Source organism: Limanda limanda, chromosome 20, assembly GCF_963576545.1.
Source record: "Limanda limanda chromosome 20, fLimLim1.1, whole genome shotgun sequence".
Taxonomy (NCBI): Eukaryota; Metazoa; Chordata; class Actinopteri; order Pleuronectiformes; family Pleuronectidae; genus Limanda; species Limanda limanda.
This window is the reverse complement of record NC_083655.1, coordinates 12,008,019-12,018,860: the sequence shown is the minus strand read 5'-3', so window position 1 is coordinate 12,018,860 and position 10,842 is coordinate 12,008,019.

Below are 10,842 nucleotides of genomic sequence, written 5' to 3'. Positions count from 1 at the left end.
TTTTTTTCTGTTTTTAATCCTTTTTTTTCCAACTGATGTAGATAATTGCTGTGGGGGGTTGGGTGGCTAAAGCAACAAGCTAATAGGAAGCAGGAGCCTCTGTCTCTATCAATACTTCCCCCCTTTTTCTTGCCCCCTCCCACCACCACCGTACCACCACCTCTGAATGAGACGGAAAAAATTGGCAAAAGTGAAGCCTGTAGAGGAGGTGGCCGAGAAGGTGGAGGACGGGGGGGACAGAAAAGAGGGTGGAGAGGAGAGCGCAAGAGGGGAGACAGAGAGCTGAGGGGCCTCCGTGAAGGGAGAGCAAGAGAGGAGGGGAGCTTTCAGGAGGGGAGGAGGGATCTCGAGCGAGGGAGGGAGGGAGGAGAAGAGGTTAATTTGCACATATTAGAGAGGGCAGGATTTTTCATTAAAAAGAGATTGAAGTTGATATATGCCTGTGCGCTCCTGACACACTGTACACTCTGATTGTGTTAAGTCCTTGACAGAACAAAGGATGCCCCCCCTCTCTCTCTCTCTCTCTCTCTCTCTCTCTCTCTCTCTCTCTCTCTCTCTCTCTCTCTCTCTCTCTCTCTCTCTCTCTCTCTCTCCCTCCCTCTCTCTCCCTCTCTCTCTCTTCCTCTTTTTCTCCATCTATCTATCTCTAACAGCCGTTGCAGCGTGGTTCAGCCTTGCAACATTTTTGCAGCTGTATAAAGCTGTTTCATGGTGAATAGAAGCACAGACAGCGTCACATCACCTCAGGAGCACCCCCCCCCCCTCTCCATGCATGCATATGCATACACTTACTTACTTTTTTGCTATGTTAATTCAGGTCTATGCAGGGCGTCCACATTACTCCAGAGTTTCAGATCTGCTAAAACGGAGAAGTTTGAAAACAATGACGAAGACACTGTTTCTGGTCACAACCGACTTTCTATAGACTTTCTACTCGAGGGGGGGGGGGCCAGGCCTAGGAAGTCCGCAGATAATCCGGAGGCTCCCACTCGCACATTTGCGTTTCAGTGCTTGTCTGAAAGCAGCTATAGATAATCAATTACAAGCATTGCTGACCCCGTTGTCTTTGCTTACAGCTGTTGTGCAGTTAAATTCGGCATTTTACAAAGATATAACCGCTCACACGTGTAGGAGCCGAGCTGTTAATCAAGCGATCTGTGATAATTCTGCAAGTAACACCTAAATGCTTCCTGTGTACACCGCCACACGCATGTGCCTTTGAAGGCGTGTTAGTATGTACAGGGATCAGTTTGAAAACGCGATTTCAAAAGAAAAGGTCGTTTACGGATGTGGACTCTAGCGTAACATTGGAATCTCCCTCTCGCCGCAAACAGGAAGCACAACAGAGTAATTTCGCCTTTTCATAATAATTCCTATTCCCTGTGCCTGAAGGAGGCATTTCACTGACCACATGTGTGATCATACAGTTGCTCATTAAGCGACTGGTGTTTCCGTAGAGGTATACTCGGACACTGCCAATGCCTGGGGTCCATTGTTTGAGGCTGACGCTCACTCGGGTAAGCTGATCCAGGGTCTGCCTGCCGCCCGAGGCAAACTTCTACCTGCAAGCAGAAATAACAGAAGCAATAACAACAACAGTTCAAGTTGTTTGTGATGTGTTGCGTCGGACACACTGGGATGAAGCTCTCCCCTTCATTCTTTCTTTTTCCCCCTCTCTTTCCTTCTTTTATCTTTGTTTTCCTCAGGCCACATCTGTCATTCCACGCTGCAGGGTTATACCTGATCTTTGACCTTAGTTAGCGCAGCCCTTGAGACCAGTTTCACACAAACACACATTCATACACGTACATACAAGCCATGCTCACACGGAACAGGAGGTATTGATTGGCGATAGATAGATAGAGCAGGGGTCGGGACTGATAAGGAGGCCATATTTGATGTTTGTTCTGGCAGTTGAGAGAGAGGCAGAGCGAGATTAAATCACAATGAGGAGCCTACTCCGTCCTTGGGTTTGTCCCCACTTGAAGCATTACATGAGTTTAGGGGTCGAGCTTAAAGGATGACGGGTGAGGGATTGTGGACAAGGGGCGCCCAGTCTGCTTAAATCCACTGTGCTAAGGAGCATTGATTAGCATTGCCCGCAATGTTATTCAATGAAAAGTGTTTTTGCACAATTCGAGATTTTTAACTATTTCAAGCTTTGGATGCTCAACATAGCAACAATTTTTTTTGTCTTTTGATTTGCCTTAGAATTACAAAAATTGTCACACATTTGAGTGCATATATACACAAAGACATGTTTATTTTCTTTTGTGAACTTACTCGACCTGTGAAGCAGAGTTTTTCTTTTTCAGCGTAGTTCTTTAATATAACAGTGGTCAAGTCCTCTAGTCTGTTAGACACAATATTACACTTTATGTAGTTGCAAGCAAATATAAGGACATTTTAAAGTAAAGTAAACTTAAGGTGAAAAAATGAAACTTTGTGAACAATGGAAACCTTTGTAAAAAGTGACAATAAAACGTGTTTAACAGTAGAGGAGTTATGCAGCTAAATGTATCTTAATATAAGCTAGCGTTAGCAACCATAAGCTACATACCAGATAATTGATGAATGAATGAATAGCATAATTTCTTAATAATAATGAAGCAAAACGTGTTTGAAAAGAAAGGTCATGATGGACAACATAGCTTTGAAAAAAAAAAAATATATATATATATGATATTTATAATTACACACATTAATAAACTGCATTTATTAACCGTTTAATAGAAAATAAAAGCTCACAGGGACTCATGGGTATCAACATATATATTCTTTAAATATTTGTATCTATATATTTAATCTGTTCAGTATTACACAGTGCTGCAAACCATTTATTATCAGTTCATTATGATATATGGCTTAAAATAAAGTGTTTCAAGTGAAAGTGAGCATGAGCAGCAATATAACGTCGAAGACACGTTTTTCTTTTATCTCGGGCAGAAATATTTGGTGTCAGAAAACAATGTGAAAACTGGTTCACACATGAAAACACTTGAAAACACATGTGCTTTATATTCACATGTGATTTGTTGCACTTGACAGCGTTTTCTCTGCAGCGGCGTCCTTTTAACTGACATTTTTTGTACAGGACGTCAATGTGTTGTGAAGATGCACATCATCACTGCGCTGCAAAGTGAAAGGGTTGGTCCTCCTGCTTTCTACAGGAGTGTGGTTAAATCACAATGGACCAAACCCCCCCGGTCTGCTGCAGCGCACTGACCTGACTGTCCTTTTTACATATGAGCAGAGCCAGAGCAGGGTCCAAATCCCCCGGTCGAAACAGCAGTGTGTGTACTTATGAAAGGCTGTATATGTTGGCCAGTGTGTGTGCGCGGTCTCAAGGGTTGGGAGATTATGTCGACAAAAGGTGCACCTGGTGCTTTAGATTGAGTTTCTCTCCTCCCTTTATCCCTCTTCCATCCCCCTCTCCCCTTCTTCTTCGGCCATTTCCAACATTACCCTGGGACTTTTAAAAGATTAGACCACTGCTTTTATAATTGTGCCACTAATGCATGTCAACAGCTCGCAATGAAGGAGACAAATGGAGAATAGTACTTTTTAATATCTAAATATACCTCACAGTTATGGGAATACACACTCTACCTTTATTTAATTATGTAGCCTATAGTGTGTGATGGTAGATTATTGAGCTTTGCTCCTATGTAACTCAGATCTGAATGTGAGGGAGTGAAGTCTCTTGTAAGCGTTACCCTGAATCTGAATAATATATGACACATATTAGAGTTTGTGTGGCAGTAAACTCCTTTGACGAGTTGTTTGCGTGTGTGTGGGGGTGGACGAAGTATTTAGATCCTTTACTTAAGTAGGGTTTAGGATTAGCTCCATGGTTCACCCCACGTACACTTCAGTATTCACAAATACTCCATTACAAGTAAAGGTGCTGCATTCAAAATCCAACTTGAGTAAAAGAATGGACGATTTGTACTCAAACTATCGAAAGTAAAACTACCACTACAGGTTATTGTTGACTTAGTAATTAAAACTACTACATCGAAGTTTAGATCGTTGATTCCAGTGTTTCCTCACATGAACGTTGAGCCTCATGGTTCACCAGATAAATCTGAGGGGTCATGAGATTATTCATGAAGTTGGAAAAGAATGAAAAACTAAATTATGCGACGTATCTGTCCTCACACTTTAACTCACATCTCTTTATTCTCGTATTGTTTTCCTTTCTGTGAATTCTTGGATAATTTCAAACATGCACATTTAAATGAAAATAAGACGCTAACAAATTTTTTTATTTCAACATTTTGGGGGAGAATTTTTTTTTTTTCTCCATAGATTTCTCAATTTACAAGTCATGGTTCATTTGAAAAAATCTGGCACTTTCAGGGAACTAATATGTATGAGTTTGTGAAATTTGGTGCAGCTTGATTATGTTGAAGGGAACTATTTGGCCTTGGCAAAGGAATGTGCTCTGCTGAGTGTCATTCTAGTTGGATCCAACTGTTTCAACCAACATATAATATCATATTTTATACATTTACATTTTTATTTATATAAGTTGTGAGGTAAAAAAGTACAATACTTCTCAGAAATTTGAGAATAAAGTGGAATAAAATTCTTAACACTCAAGTAATAGAAATAAAATTTGTACTTTCCCTACAGCAGCTGCTTTCCCTTAAAGGAGAATCATGGCAGCCGACATGATTGTGTTAAAGTCATTCACCCCCCCCCCCTTCATACAAATCTTCTTTTTTGTTTTGTCAATGAATGAATCTCGAAAATATTTTTTTCTCTCTGCTTAAATGAACCTCACATCTCACGGTCCTCTGCATTTCACAATATTCTGTGGGAGGAGACAGACAACTTTTCTTCACCTTTTCAATTCTGTGAAATATTTCGAAATAAATTAAATAAAAAGGTTTTTTTTAATTTTTTTAATCTTGTTCCTTTCACAGGGAAACAACAGCGACACACTCCACCTCTTTTGTGTGTGTTTTTCAAGGTCTGTGACACACACACACACACAATACATGCTCAAACAATACACACACACACATTATGAATCCTTAAAAAGTTCACAGCCTCCAACTAATATTTTAAGTCATGAGCGTTGATGCAACAAGTCCAGCACACTCTCTCTCTCTCTCTCTCTCTCTCTCTCTCTCTCTCTCTCTCTCTCTCTCTCTCTCTCTCTCTCTCTCGTCTCATACCTCAGCCGCTCATTCCTACAGCAAGTATTTGTGAGCAAAGAAACTGAATCAGCTGTGTGTGTGTGTGTGTTTCTGTATGCATGCCTGCTCTTGTGCCCCCCCAACACACACACACTAGCCTTCCTCTCCAGCCCAGAGGTCTCCAGTCTGCATAATAAATGAGGTTTGCTGATAGGTGGAGGAACAGGGGAGGGCTCCCTCTCTCACACACGCACACACACCAGCCTGTACCATTATGCAGCCATGGGTTTATACCATTTAACAGCTGTTGCCACAGGAGAAATCCCATCTCTCTCTCTTTACATGCTTGTTGTTGGCTCATTTATTGTGATTGCAGCAGCAGCAGCCGAGCTCTGACTCCTCTCCCACATTTCAACACCAGAAATTAGCTTCAAGTCTCCACAGGGACACACTCCCTTCAATGCACTGCAGTGTCCTTGAGCAAGGCACTTATCCCTCAGCCGCTCTGGGCAGTTTGCACAAGTGTGAAACCATTCTATCTTTCCCCAGCCTCGAACCCCTGCTGTTTATCAGCTAATCATGAAAACACACACATGCAGCGGCAGGGGGAGAAACATCACAGGATTTGGTTTGTCGAGGTCGATCATTTGTTTGTGCATGAAAACCAAAAATGCCTGACGAATACTGAAAATTCCTCACTTGACAACAAGGACAAAAGAGGGAATAATTAATAGTGCACTTCTTTACTCTATCATTTTTAATGCAATTACAACACACACACAGACACACACACACACACAGAAAATTCCTTCAACCTGTCATTGCCAACCAAGGCTGGAATTATTTAATAATATGGACCCCTCCCAGGGCCGGCCATTTGAAAGTAATTATCGGTAATGATCTGCCGGTGACTGATCTATTTTTACCTGATGATCAAACCCGATCTCATCTCAGATCTATATCCTGTCACATTCATTATGACCCCACAAGATTACATTCATCTCTGCCAGCACCACCTGTCCACCACGCACTGCTCCTCCATTCTTCACCCACAGACAGAGCCCCCTCATTGTCATGGTAAATATAGGAAACACAATGTATGTGAGGATGTTGAGGGAAAATGCATAATGTTGCCCTACGTGTGTGTGTGAGATAGTTTGAGCTATACTTGATTGCAGTGTGTGTCTTTTATAAATTTGACAACTAATAGGCCCAACAGCTGACTGCGGTTCCTTAAAACATCAATTAATTGACCTTGTGGTTTCTTTTGGCAACATAAACAAACCAGTACTTTTAAAAGCAACATTACATATGGAAGCTATGAGGAGAAAAAAAAAGAAGAAAACAACCATTTGCATGGGAAATAAATGGTGGGGTTCTCAATGAGTTTAATTGAATTTATACATTATTTAGTAGCCTACATTTCTGCTGGGGTCATGTGGCTTCCCTGCAGTTGGCTGCTTCGGTCGGTGCCCTTCAAAAACAACAGACTGGAGGTCGTCAGCACAGACAGGAGACAAACATCACAGCAGAGCGGACTTTGATCCTACTGGAGCTTTACAGTAAGAAGTAGGATCATAAGTATCTGGCTAATTAATTACAGCAACACAAGGTCACAAAAAAACTGAGGAAAATATATGGAATTATAAAGGTGACAGAAACAAAATCCTAAATTAGTTTTTTAACACTTATGCCATTTTAACACCACTGGACCCCATACCATTTAATGACTGTATTACTATCATTAAGTAAAAAGATTGATTCATAATCTTTAGATGTTTGCTACAATACAGGAAAACACTTCAAGCAGTTAAGTCTAAACACTGCATATTTCTGAAATTAACTTAACATTATCCATAGCGTTATGATTATTATTAATGATAATAATAATAAACCTTTATTGCATAGCACCCCTCCACACAAGACATGCAGCTCAAAGTGCTTTATAAACAATATAGATTAAAAATTAAACCATATTCATAAAATAAAACAAGTTAAAAAGTAATTATTCAAGAGAACTTTGTACATTTTTATTATTATTTAGAAAAGTATGTAAAAATGATTATTTCTCTGGGTTATTCTGTGACATTTGGCTGTTTGTGTATTTTCTTGAAATGTGCTGTGACATGCCGGGGATCCTCCAGCAGCCTGGCCGGGGAGGAGAGTGTGATCTGCGGCTGCTGCAGGAGACTCCGCCGCAGAGCTGCATTTCCCCTCCAGAGGGGAAAAGCAGGCGAGCAGAAAAACCGCTGGTTCAGATGAGTCTTCGCTTCACACCCTGTGGTGCTCACTGGAGTTATACTCAACCCTCGCTTGGTTTCCGGAGTTGCTTGCCTCTCGCCGACATCAGCGGGACGGACACAGCTCGCTGCCCGGGCAGCGCGTCGCTCCCTGCGGCAGGAGGAGCGAGCAGGCGCCGCTGAAGACCCGGAAGAGCCAGCAACACGAGGAGGCGATGGAGGAACCACAACTCTCTTTGTCCACGTGTTTACACACATCTACACAAACTACATATACTTACCAGTTGCCTCATATTAACCTAGGAGGCAATTGACCACATTAGTAGATTTTTAGATTTTGTTTTATTTCATAATTTGACCGTTTGTTGTGTCTTTCAACGTAAATAAATATATTAATAAATTGAAAGAAATACAGAAACAGCAGATTTACACTACTTTTTCATTTTCAGTCAATCTATTTATTAGCCTAGGTTAACGTATTATATTATGTAATATATATGATATATTATGTAATTTATGTATTATGTATTGATAGGGTTAGACAGTTTGTAAATTTGTAGGTTATAGATAGATAGATTTTTTGGTTTTAATGTTTTTTCCTATAAATACTTTTGTGGTGTGCATTTGTTTGAAGGACAGAGAGTGTTTAATATATATATATATATATATATATATATATATATATATATATATATATATATATACTGTTAAGTCCACTTTATTTTAATTTTTTTTTTACTTTTGAGCAACAAATAAATTTGACTTGACTTTCAAAGTTAAATAATTTATTTCAATTCATTTATTGCAATTTGTCCAGTTTTGTATTTGTGCTTTCTAACTCTGCTAGGTGTCATTCAGCTGGGAGGCAGAAAAAGAGAGGGTCCTGGTTGTGTGTGTGTGGGTGTGTGTGTGTGTGTGTGTGTGTGTGCGACACTGAGAGTCACTTAGCAGAAGAATAAGAGCTGTCTTAGAATGAAGAGGGATGAGGCTGAATCCTGCTGCTTCTCCTCGCCACCATTATCCAACAGGGGAGAGACCTGTGGGGGGCACACACGCACACACACACACAAGCAAGCACGCACACATACGCACACGTACCCTGGGAATCTCCTCAGCTGTCCCCCCCCCTCCTACACTCTACTCCTAACCTTCCTCCTCCTCCTCTTCCTCCTGCACCAGCTCTAAACACCTCCGTTTGCCAGCTCTGGTTCCGCTCGGCACCGGATCAGGGCCCCTGGCAGCTGACTGCAGGTTCCTGGCCAGGCTTAAGCCTCCTAATAGCAGCCACTCTGTGATGATTTACACTGCATTACTGTACACACCAGCGGCTGCCTCCTTCTCCTCCTGCTAATGGTTTATTACACCAGAGCCTTTTTCAGCTTTATTGCTCTTTGCCCTCTCTCTCTCTCGCTGTTTGAGGCAGAGGACTAAATTATTTCACTGAATTACCAAACATATGCCAAAACCTGTGTAGGGATTAACTTGTGGCACTTGGTCTAGTTGTTTTATGGTTTTGTTTTCATTTCCGCTCAGCAGAAAATGATTGCAGGAATAAATAACTGAAATTGAATGTCCTGTGAACAACCATGTATTCCTGTCAGGGACTGAGCAAAGAGACTCAAGAAGAAAATACTCAAAACAATAATTCTGGGCCCAGAAAAGAGGTAAACATAACAGAACTGAGTCTGACCTGATCCATTCAGACAAACGGGCTGATGAGGTCATTCAGAAAGACAAGGGGTAAACAATTATCAAAAGTTATATAAATGAACAACAATAATCCCAAAAATGTCAGTATAGCACGACTAATAATAACAAAAATATGAAACTAATGACCAATCAAAACCATTGTGGGAAAGAAAGTGCTAAACAAAAATAACTAATTAAAAACATCACACCTCCCCCATGATGAAGAGGAACATGGTACGGTCCAATTAGCAACCCGTATTTAAGCAGGTCTGATGCAGATGGGTCTCAGTTTCCTGATGAGCCAGGCAACATGGTGAGTCAATTAAACTGGAATTAATTTCATGAAAAATGAAACACCTTAAACGATAAAAAATGACATAGAAAGTAAAGTTCATATGTGCAGTTCAAATATAATGTACTGTCAAAATACCTCAAAGGTGAGTATGTTGTAATACTACTACTAATTATAGTAATAATAACCTTAGTCAGTTCTGTAAATTTGAGTAAAAGTAAATAAAATATTTTTTAATTCACCAAGAGATAACTGCTTTTTAATGAATGTTTCAATATGAAACCAGCGTCTGTTTCAAATTCTTTTATGATTGTGCATTTTAAGTTGCTGCGCTTAAATAATAAACTTCAGTAAATGAGACATAATGTCTCCTGGCTCAAGAGTCTTTACAATATTTTAAAAAAAAAAATCCTTTAGCTGTGAACTTTACATTTTTCAGATTATTTAACTTACAAATAAAGATTGTCAAAGCGATAGGGTTCAATTAGGTGGACTTTTATATTCATGTAAAAAGTCACATTATTACAACTCAAATTCTGACTTTTCATCAGTCGATTTAAACATCGACATTTGTGAACTAAACACGTAACTATGTCTGTAGTGGAAATGTTAAACTCCTAAACTCAAATGATTTCAAGATGGGAAAGTTGTTTTTTTCCCAGATGCAATCAGAACAAAACAAACAAACAAAAATCCAGAATCGAATCAAGCTCATCTTCCACTTCCAACTGGTTGCAGTGAGTTCTGTTCTTCTGGCTCTTCTGGCTCATTCTGAAGCCTGAAAGGAAATCTACTAGAAAGCGGAGCCTGAAAGTTGCCATGCAGTCAGAGGCAGGTATCCATGCAGCTGCACAGCATTCCTCAGTGACAGCAGCTCAGCTCGCCTCTGAAGCCACAGATATCTGCCCTACATTTGTCTAATCATCCAGGGCTTAACCCTCCTGCTGGCCCACTATCTGCTCCCTCTGTGTGTGTGTGTGTGTGTGTGTGTGTGTGTGTGTGTGTGTGTGTGTGTGTGTGTGTGTGTGTGTGTGTGTGAGCGAGAGAGAGAGAGAGAGGAGGGAGATCTGTCTCCTAACACCAGGGCTTAGCAGTGTTTTGAATTTGTGATCGGGCACCTGGTCGGGCAGCACACAGGGGTCCTCCATCAGCTGGTAACCCCCCCCACCCACCCACCCCCAGGGAGGGTTTCTAGGGGGGAGTGTGATCGATGATGGACACAGCAGCTCTGCCCTATATCTATGTGTGTGTGTGGTGCTGCTATTATGTGTAGCTGTGATGGTGGAGGCTTATAAAAGAGGGGAGAGGGTCCTGGGTGGTGCTGCTGGATGGTGTTTAAACAGCCTGGCTTTTGATTGACAGGGCTGATAGTGGGTGGAGGTGGGAGGGGGGGCAAGTGTCTGGGTAAAGAGAACAGGGGGGTTGTGTTGTTGTTAGAATGCAGGTTAGAGTGTGTGTGTGTGCCTCTGTGTGT